Source organism: Solea senegalensis, linkage group LG14, assembly GCF_019176455.1.
Source record: "Solea senegalensis isolate Sse05_10M linkage group LG14, IFAPA_SoseM_1, whole genome shotgun sequence".
NCBI lineage: Eukaryota > Metazoa > Chordata > Actinopteri > Pleuronectiformes > Soleidae > Solea > Solea senegalensis.
Window position 1 is genome coordinate 24,413,312 of NC_058034.1, and position 10,075 is coordinate 24,423,386.

The 10,075-nt window shown below is 38.0% G+C and overlaps 1 long non-coding RNA gene across 1 annotated transcript; it reads left to right on the forward strand.

Moving 5' to 3' along the window:
- Window positions 1-411: 411 nt before the first annotated feature.
- LOC122780524 lies at window positions 412-9,208 on the forward strand. Its single transcript, XR_006361701.1, has 3 exons — window positions 412-494; window positions 7,474-7,567; window positions 8,122-9,208. It is a non-coding gene; the product is annotated as an uncharacterized LOC122780524 (long non-coding RNA).
- The last annotated feature ends 867 nt before the right edge of the window (window positions 9,209-10,075 follow it).

Sequence of the window (10,075 nt, forward strand, 5' to 3'; positions counted from 1 at the left end):
GAAAAAAAAACAGTGTCGCAACAATACGTCGCGTTTGCTCAAAGCTCAGCGTTGACTAACACTTTTTGGAAATTCCTGCACGTCACAGTTGAGTTGTGGCAATTATTGGTGTCTTTATCAGTTGATGTTGTCATCGCTGTCTCAGGCAAATGTGTCAAACATGTCCAAATGAAACTTGAGATGCAGGAAATCACATAATGAACAAATCATAATATAAAATGTACAGACTTATCGCACTTATATTGAGAGTATTCATTCATTATGTTTTTCTCCACAGTTAGAGCCATATTTAAAACATGTTTGAATGTTTTAACCAAGGAATGAATCCAAAGAAATTACAATGATTAATTTTTTTTCCTGCAGTAATAATCCAAAATTTTGTGATTTTAACTTTTTAGAACTGACCTGGGTACGACACGACACGACCCCCGGGCCACATCCGGCCCTTTGGCCATCGCTGACCGGCACCATGAATGGTAATTGGAAATAAGAAGGTAATATCATGCAGGCTTTTATTTTGAAGCCAGATATCTGTCTCCATTGACACACATATTAGCACGCTTGTGCTACACTGTGTTAGCGTACGAGAGACACGCCGTGTGTAAGTTTTTCCTAAGCTTACTTACGTTTTTCTTTAATTATCATTTATTATTCTTACCAGTTTGTCAAAACGATACAGTTCCACTTTTTAAAAAAATGATATTAATATTAATATTGAGCAAAATTGAGTCTATTTTCTGTTTCTCATTTGGCTCCTTGGGTTAACTGATTGCTCACCCCAGTTCTACAACGTCTGCACATCCAAAACCAAAAGTAACATCATAAGGTTATAGAAGAACTTCTACTAGAATGTGAAGTTGTGTAACTGTTAGAGCTGAATGATCAAAGGTCAAGGTCAACACACATAGTGTTAATGTCTGAACACGGTTTCAGACATTTTATGGACCATTACATAATTCAGTCTGTCAACATTTTACTTTCTCTCCTTTCTTTTCCAGCTCGGTTGCCATTGACATTTTTCAACAATTTGAACTGAATTGTCAAAGAAATGCACATTTAAGTTGAGTTAAGAGATTAGTGGTAGGCAGGTAAAAGTCCAGCTCACCACAGATTAAAAATAAGACGATGACACTTAAATAAAGTAAATAAATAGCACCAGTAGCCGCTGATACATGGTTGTGTTTTGTTACGGTTGTAATGTGTGCATCTAGTTACAGCTGAAGAGAATCTGTTTCCATCACATTGATACAATGTAAACATTCAGGTTCACCTTGTATCAATACGTCAACTTTTCCACCTGCCTCAAGCGTAAAAAAAACTCACTCGGCAATATGTCATGATTTTTTTTTTTTCCATGCACATAAAACCAGGCGGGTGGAAACACACGTCGTCATTGTCTCACATGTTTCTGTGCGCACACACAGACCCATATGTCTTTTTTAACAAAATAAATCAAAGCACTCAACTCCAAATATATATATATTAAAAAAAAAACGTGTGTGGCGATGGAATAGGTCTACTCCGCCTAATTAAATGGCACATCTCCTACTATTCATGAAGAGCACTTATTAAAACAAGCATTCACATTCAATCCACTAGATGAATGACTGCACACCAAGTGCCATGAAACCCATTAAATTGCTTATTCAGGGGATGGATCAGGTCCAAACACACAATCAAAGGATTTGACTGGGATTATCTCAGATTAGAAACACTCGGGGACAAATGAGGAGATGACAGGAAATCATACATTGAAAGGATAAATTAGCAGGCACATACCAGACCAAATTTGTGTTATGGAATAAAGAGCAAAGGTTGGAAAGACTGAGTGGTAAAAAAGCGAGGAACGGCTCTTTAGTGTTCAGGCCAGTGATACATGGCCAATGTAAACCACAGTAAAAAGCTTTTTTGATCTCACTCTCAAACTGTCTGCCATGTAAATAACGTCCACAGTCGACACAGAAACAAGAGCGAAAACTAATAAATGGACAAAAAGTAACTGCTGAGAGATTTATCTGCTGCTTTATGACCTTGTGATGTGACGAAACACTATTTTTCTTCACTTAACACGTTTTTTTTTTATAGTGTGGCTGTATGAGGTACTGACACATGCAGTACTAAGCTCTGGCTGGACTGTGTGTGTGTGTGTGTGTGTGTGTGTGTGCCCCATCGCCAAGAAGACAGACACGCTCATTTTAGCCACTTAAAATTATCACCTTATAAAATATATATCCCTGCTAGACATACAATATCTTAGTACTGTTGCACTGACTTTTCTGACTGGAAAGTCCATAGAAAAAAAAAGGTATTTTTAGCTCTTTGGGACACAAGCACTGCTGGTCTACTGCTGCTTTGTTTCGTTAAGTTTTGGTTATGAACGTAAATCGACAAAATGCTTGTTTGAACTTATCGTTAGCGGCAGCTGTGGTAAATTTACAAACATGAGTTTCCAGGCAAAAAAGGTGGTCTACCACACCTGCACCATCATACAACCTCACTACTATTACAACACTTCTCAAACCACAGTTCACTCTCGCGATATAAAGATATTGCTCAAAGAGGAAGAAGAGTTACGGAACACTTTGTGAGCTTTGAATTTACATCATTATGCACTTTCACCATGTCCTGCCGATATATAGGAAATGTTGATTTTTTTTTATCATAATTAGCCAATATGTTTGCTAAATTTCTTTCTTTTTCTGCTCAAAATGATTTGCCTCCGAGTACCACCAGAAGAACCTTGTGTACTACTGGTGGTACAAGTACCCCAGTTTGAGAACCAGGGTATTGTGAACACACATGATTCAACCCGTACATTTCCAAACAAAGAAGTCAAAGTAGACCTTATAACCACAGTTAGGCCAGTTACAGTTGAGTGTAAGTAATGTACGGGATGAGCAGTGGGTAAAGGAGTGAAGGAATAATACATCAATGACAGTTTCAATGGAAACAAGAAGAGTGTGTCTCAAGGAAAAAGGACAGAGTACATACAAACACCAGCAGAGATGCAATAGATCAGATTTCAGCTGGTGAATGATTCCAGTCTCTTGGAGCTTCAAACAAACAGATGTTTGCATGCGTGGGACATGGAGGTAATATTGAGCAGAGTTTCCGAGTTAGATGTGAATTGTACCCGATGCTGTTTTAAATAAAGTGGATCACTGACATGAACGCATTTAAATATCTGAATAATAATAATAATAATAATAGTAATAATAATAATATATAATAATAATAACTGAAAGCATCTTCTGACAGTTAGACACGGACTTTTAATGCAGAACTTTACACGTCTCTTTCTCTACCGAGCTCAGCCTTCGGTTTCAGAGTCCGTTTGTAACGACACCATCCATCCATTGTTTACTGCTTTATCCTCACTGCTAACGCTCGCCCTCTCTTACCCACTCCTGGCCATGTGCGTTTGGTTTACAGTAAGTGGCGCGTTGGTCGACATCCATTTTGCATGCTTCTGTTTTTTAATTCTCGCCATTCGCCAAGGTTTCCTCGCCCTCGCTTCCTCCAACAACAGTTTTGTCTGCTTCCTAAACACCTAAATTAAAGCTATTATGCCTTCATCTTATAGCCGGGCGTGTACGTGTAATGCCGTGAAGCAATTTGTTTTTCTCGTGAGACCCGAGCCTTGGCAAGATCTCCTGATTTTGAGGACTGTGGGTTGGTGACCCTGATCTTGCAAGATTGGTTTCCCGCTAACAGACAGTAGGGGGAGCGTGAGGATGACCCCTAGAGAGGGAGAAGCCAAAAGAAGACACATCTATTTTAAATGTTTCCCACATTTAAAGCATCTTTTAGTTTTGAGCCGAAAAAAAACATTTTCAAACTACATAACTTTTACAGGTTTTTTTTTTTCATGAAATAATAAACCTAAACATTATCTCATCAAACTCTCATATACATGAGCTTCTTGGGGAAAAATATTGATTGCTATGTAGCTCTGCCTTCGGCAATTCTTTTTACAAGAAAAAAGTGCAGCCCTGCAGATTTTCAATCAACGAACCGTCTTTAACCAAACATGAGAATGGAGAGCTTGAGTTTAAAATGTTTAAGAGCCTCTTTTCTGTACGGCAGACATTTTCATCCTAATTTGAATATTTTAAAGCAAAGTAAAGCAGCGCTAGTGCTGATAAAACACTTTTCAAGAGGATAAATAATGTAGGCAGTGGCTCATGTTAGCATGTTCTTCTTTGCATATTTTAAACCCGATGAGGACAAATGTTCTTTGGCGTTAAACCCGGGATTTCACGTCTTGTCACACAGCAATGAAATATGTTATTTCTGAAGGCTTCGCGTGACCCTTGAACTCGACATAATCTTCTGTCATAATGCTCACTACCTGCAGTGTGCGTACACAGTTGAAAAGCTCCGTTCATGTCTGGTCTTTCATCTGTTTCATCGTCTTTAATGATGAATGATGTGACTTGTGTGTGTGTGTGTGTGTGTGTGTGTGTGTAAGTTTGATTCTCTCCACTGTCAAGTTCATAAGTTCATGGACAATCTCTTAAACTCTGGCTATGTATGTGAATATTGAATATACAAGTAATATAATATAAGTATGACGAGAATCTAAAGACTGAATGATGATGCAGGTACATATATATTATATATGAATACATATATATACTCACATATAACTGGTCAATTGATTCCTTAATTGTTATTGTCCTCTACTTAGGGTCAACTGTCATTAAAGCAGGATTTTTACCATTTAATTTGACAGAGTCATTGTGATGGATAAATTGCTTGCTGTTAGCGGAAAATCAGCCACGTAAGATCAAGGCCGCCGAACAATCCGAATCTGGAAGACTCGTGGAGTCTCGTGTCTCGCAGGACAGGGGAAGGGAGGGGGAATAATTAGCGGATTAAAGCAGTAAACAATCGATTTATGTTCACGGTGGCGTTGAAAAAACATGTACTCCAAAACTCTAGGGGGAGCTCCGAGAAAAAGGAGCTAAAGGTAACATTAGTGATTCAAATTTCCGACATAGATCTTCAACGTTTACATTGTCTTCCAGTTGTTGTTTTAGCCCTGAGGAATTCAAAATGGTCTGAAATGAAAAAGTCATTTAAATGTAATTTAAGCATCTGAGCACAGCCTCTGCTAATTTCTAGGATTCTCTTGGTAGCTTCTGCAAACATACGACATCACTGCAGCTTACAGGAAATAGTCGCACTGGCTTATTGAAAACCAGGAAGAGACTGTGCTTCTAGTCAATTAGTGTCTTGATTTTTAAAGCACCGCAAAGGCAATTTTCCACATTGTGAGCAATAAAGTTTAACCTCAACCTCAACCTTCCATGTAGCATTTTCACTGCAGCGCTTCATTCTGTACAAACACTGCCACAAGATCATTATCCCTCTGGTAACAAAGAAAAAAAAAATCATTTTAATTTCAGCCTAACCCTTGTGACTTTACATCCGCCACCACAGACACACGGTGCAGCTCCTGCTGAAAGCCTCTGATCACTGCACTTGATCACAGCTCCAAGATGTCAGCTGCGTTTCACAAGAATTTGTCATTGACTGCTGACAACTTTCCCTCTGTCGTCCAACTTTACTGCTCTAATTCACAGCAGAAGTTCACGATTTGAATGCGAACGAGGGCGTTTCGCAGACACATAACTCGCTACCAGCGCCTCGTAAACAATAAACCTCTCAAGTTAACAAATGTGCACAGAAAAAAAAAAATGTAACATCTGAAGCAGAGTCACGTGTTCACGGTGGCAACCCTGTTTAAATATTCAAACTGGACAACGGTAGAGCTCGTAGAGGTAGAGAATGTTCGCACCATTAGAGAAAGGGACACATGTAATTATGAAAATGAGATAAGGGAGAATCAAAATGACCTGAATGAAAAACGAGGGGAAAAAAGTCCTCCAGTGCAGAACTTGGTTTGATTGATTCAGAGCAGATGAGCCCAAGGCTCCACTGTTGGCAGCCTAGGGTTCATGCTGTAATGATAGCTTTATAATTAAGATTAAAGACCACAGAGCACAGACAAGACACCTCGAGTGGTGTTGGGGGCTTCTCCAATGACACTGGGAATAATTGGAGAGAAGTATCTACAGTCTCTGCCTCCCCGAGGATGAGGAGACTGGGTTTCACAATATGCAAACACTGTGAATGACAAAGGAAAGGTGGTTTTAATATGACACAATGTTCATTTATTTCACTCTGCACATTGAAGGCGATATATGAAAAATTTAACAACAGCGGACTTGCACTGTTGCCTTACAGCAAAAAGGGTTGGGTTGGCAACATTTCCCGGGTCGACATTGGCACCATTTGCCCAATGTCGACCCGGGATTAGCTCCAGCTTCCTGTGACCCTCATGTGGAGGATAAAGCGCTTGATAATGAATGAATGAATGAATAAATGTGCAACAGTAAGCTTTATCCCAATTCCAAACGCTGTTACTCCAAGCAGCAGCAGCAAATAATCAGTATGTGATGAGAGCAGATGACAAGGCAACAATAACGGACTTTGAAAACATTAAACAAGGTTCTCACACATTTTTACCAATCAATTTTCAAAACTTTTTCCCATTATATTTTAGCCAACTTCCATGACTCAGTGGTTTAACAAAGGTAGGAGACTTTAGGGGCCAGAAATGAGGCTCTTACTTTGATGAGCTACGTCAGTTGAAACATGGAATATCTCTCTCTTGAGCCACGTCTTATATTATTCATTGGCAAACCAAACATTAGATTAGCATACAAGTCCGTGAGTCACTGCATTTTCTTTGCAACATCAGTTCAGTTTCTTGAATTCTCTTCTGTTTGAGACATTTTTGGGAGGTGTACTGAGGCTTTTTAGGTCTGATAATGTTTATCATTTCCCACCCATAGCTGCAGCTCGATGTGTTTAAGTAACTATACTAGCAACCCAGGTGTGCTACAAGCTGTGTTTACGATCCAGAAATGAATCTTTTTTGTATATATATAGATATATCTATCTATCTATCTATATATATATCTATATATATATATATATATATATATATATATATATACATACATATGTATATATGTATATAACTATATGTATGTATATATATATATATATATATATATATATATATATATATACATATATGTATAATAATACATTTAATTTAAAAGCGCCTTTCAAGTCACTCAAGGACACTTTATAAACAAGATGAATTAAAATCATATAATATATATATATATTCTGGCTGCATCATTTTTTGACAGTGAATAATTTAATCATCACATCATTCTATCAAGTAATGCTATGACAATATAATACACTTCTTACATATATCACCTATAAATCACAATCATAGAGTCACTGCAGGAGCTGGGAAAAAAACAGAAAGAAAATGGATGATTTATGTATTACTGTAGTGTATATTTTTTTTTTAAATTGAAGCAAAACGCCATGTGTTAAACAACAGATTATGTGTGATTATGATGATTCACTCCTTACATGGGGCAGATTGGAGAGCCATCTGGGCGGCAGTGATGACAGAGACGGTCCGACTTCTGTTGTTAATGAGTTGGACAGCATGAAAAGAACAACCGCTGACAGCGTGAGCAACTTTGTTCTTTTACTTTTAAAGTGATAGTTTGTTGTTGTTGTTGTTGTTGTTTTTTAAAGTGTGACTTTATTGACAACAATTGAAAACACTACCCATAAGTAGGTTTTTATAATTGTGTATCACTGTAGCATGAACATACTTAGAATTCCATACAATTAGAATAAGCTTTTTTATATGTACTTAAAGCAAGGGCCTTGCTTTACAGAGAGCGCCATCTTGTGCTGCCATGTTTACACAAACCAGCCAGAGTGTGTTTTACATGTTGAAGTGGAAGCTTACTCTGTAAATGAAATCTTTCGTATGTAAAGCGACTGTAGTTCTCTTTTTGTGCTGGGGTGAACAGAGGAGTCCTCTGTTTTGTTTTGTTTTTACAATCTGCATTCTCACCATTAGATGTCACTAATTCCTACACATTGAGCCTTTAACAAAATCAAATCAAATCAACAACTGCTTCACATGCTCACAGTCTTCTGATTGGAAACTAACAACATTAAAATGCTCACTCTTTCACTCTTTCACTCTTTCTTCTTCTTTTTTTCTTCTAGCTGCAGGAACACGGGAGCTGCTGGTCTAGTTTAGCTTTGTCTGGTTAGTTTGTGTAACTGAGATAAATCCAAAAGAAGGATTTCAAACACTCAAAACACAAAATAACATGTGTGGATTTAATGATGAATGCAGTGGATCAACAACTCGGATTCACAAACTTCATTTTCCAGATGGAAAAGACAAACTAACCCTTTTAGGAGACAGAGACACGTCTGGTGCAACATCTTTAAACATTTCACATGGAAATGAGGAAGAAAAACCTCCTCCCACACGTGAGGACATCCGTTGTGGAATAACATTTTCAGTCAGACGCCTGATTCTCTGTGTCGTGACGGCCCGTGTTCAAAGTGGCCATCACTCCTCACCTTCGCTGACATCTCCAATCTGATGAGGGTGAAGTCAAGTCGCTTAGATGACTAATAATCATATCAAAGGTGCCATGTCATCCAGCAGATTTAAATAAGAGGGTTTTATTCGGTGAGCATTTGCATGCATCTGTATGCCTGGGCTAAGAGGCTAATGTCATAAAGATGATTTAATGTAATCTGTCATGTCATATGCTAATGTTGAGACCTCTCAGCAACATACAGCATGTTAGTGAGGGGAGCGTGACAGTAAGGAAGTGGTGGTGAACACTCGTGTTCTTGTATTTGTTCTTTCTTCACGACACTCAGTATGTGTGTCTGAGGAAAACAGTAAGTAAGACTAGTTCAATTTTACTTTGACTAACGTGTTTACGTGACATTAAGAAAACCCAACGATGGTCTTTGTCTGAGTAAAATCTGACTTTGAACATGCATGCAAACACACTGACTGACCTTGTGAGGACCAAAACCTGGTCTTAATGAGGCATAACCTAATTTCGGAGGAAATGTTTACAATTAGGGCTAAGATTTTAAGTTAATGAATGAATGAAAGTCAATGAGAGCCCTTAAAGGGACAGCTGCGTGTATTCTTCCTCATGGCCACCGTGTAGTTTCTCATATATACTAGTTTTTTCACAGTAAATCAGTCGTAAACATTAACACTACTGTTATATCGCCTGCTATTGCTAACAAGGGTCAGCCCGATCCACGTTTTGTCCTACTTCACTCGCAGGTCTGACTTCTGATGATAATGAAGAGAAACTGAAAGTGTAAATTTGGCTTTTTGCACACAGCTAGAATTCAGAGCCAATCAGGAAGCATTTATGCAGAACTGTGCCACTGGTTTCAAATAAAAATGAAACTATTTTCAGGTTAGTGTGGACAGATGTGGATGTAGCCTTCAGATGACTTCTTCCACTGAGACTGATTAGTGTGTACAGTAGCCCAGAAGGAAAAATTCTGCCAATTCTGTCAACTTCAGCCCTCAGGTGTCACTAAATCTTACACAGTGGTCCTTTCATTTGGCACTTATTAGACACTACCTGTATGTAACTAGCCTGTATACATGTTATATACATGTTTTATTGTTGTTTGTTTTTTACTGTTAGATTTTGTTTTGTATGCCTGTGCTTTGTTTAACTTTTATTGTGTATTTTATTTCTGTAAAGCAAATTGAACGACTTCTGATAAAGTCCAAGCAAATAAGTGTTTACTTACTAACTAACTGTGACAGATTACTCTTTTAAAAATGCAGGCTTTATTTTGCAACATTTTTCAAATACTTTATAATGTACTTCTTGATAACTGGTGTAAAATATTTTTAGTATCAGAAAAAAAACACCGGAGCAATTAAAGGAGAATTGAGTTTTTATGCTCATGTAAGATACGATTAAAATGATTTCTGAAAAGTGGTGGTCATCATTTCCTTTGAGGCTGAGATTATTTCATATTCATTACATCAGATGTTATTTTTAATGTAGAGCCTTTGAGTCTAACTGGTCGTTTGCAGAATGTTGCATTATGGGTTGTCTGTGTCCTTTCAGGTCAGTCTATGTTAAAGCGTCAGCAGTCAGGCGACTTGTATTGT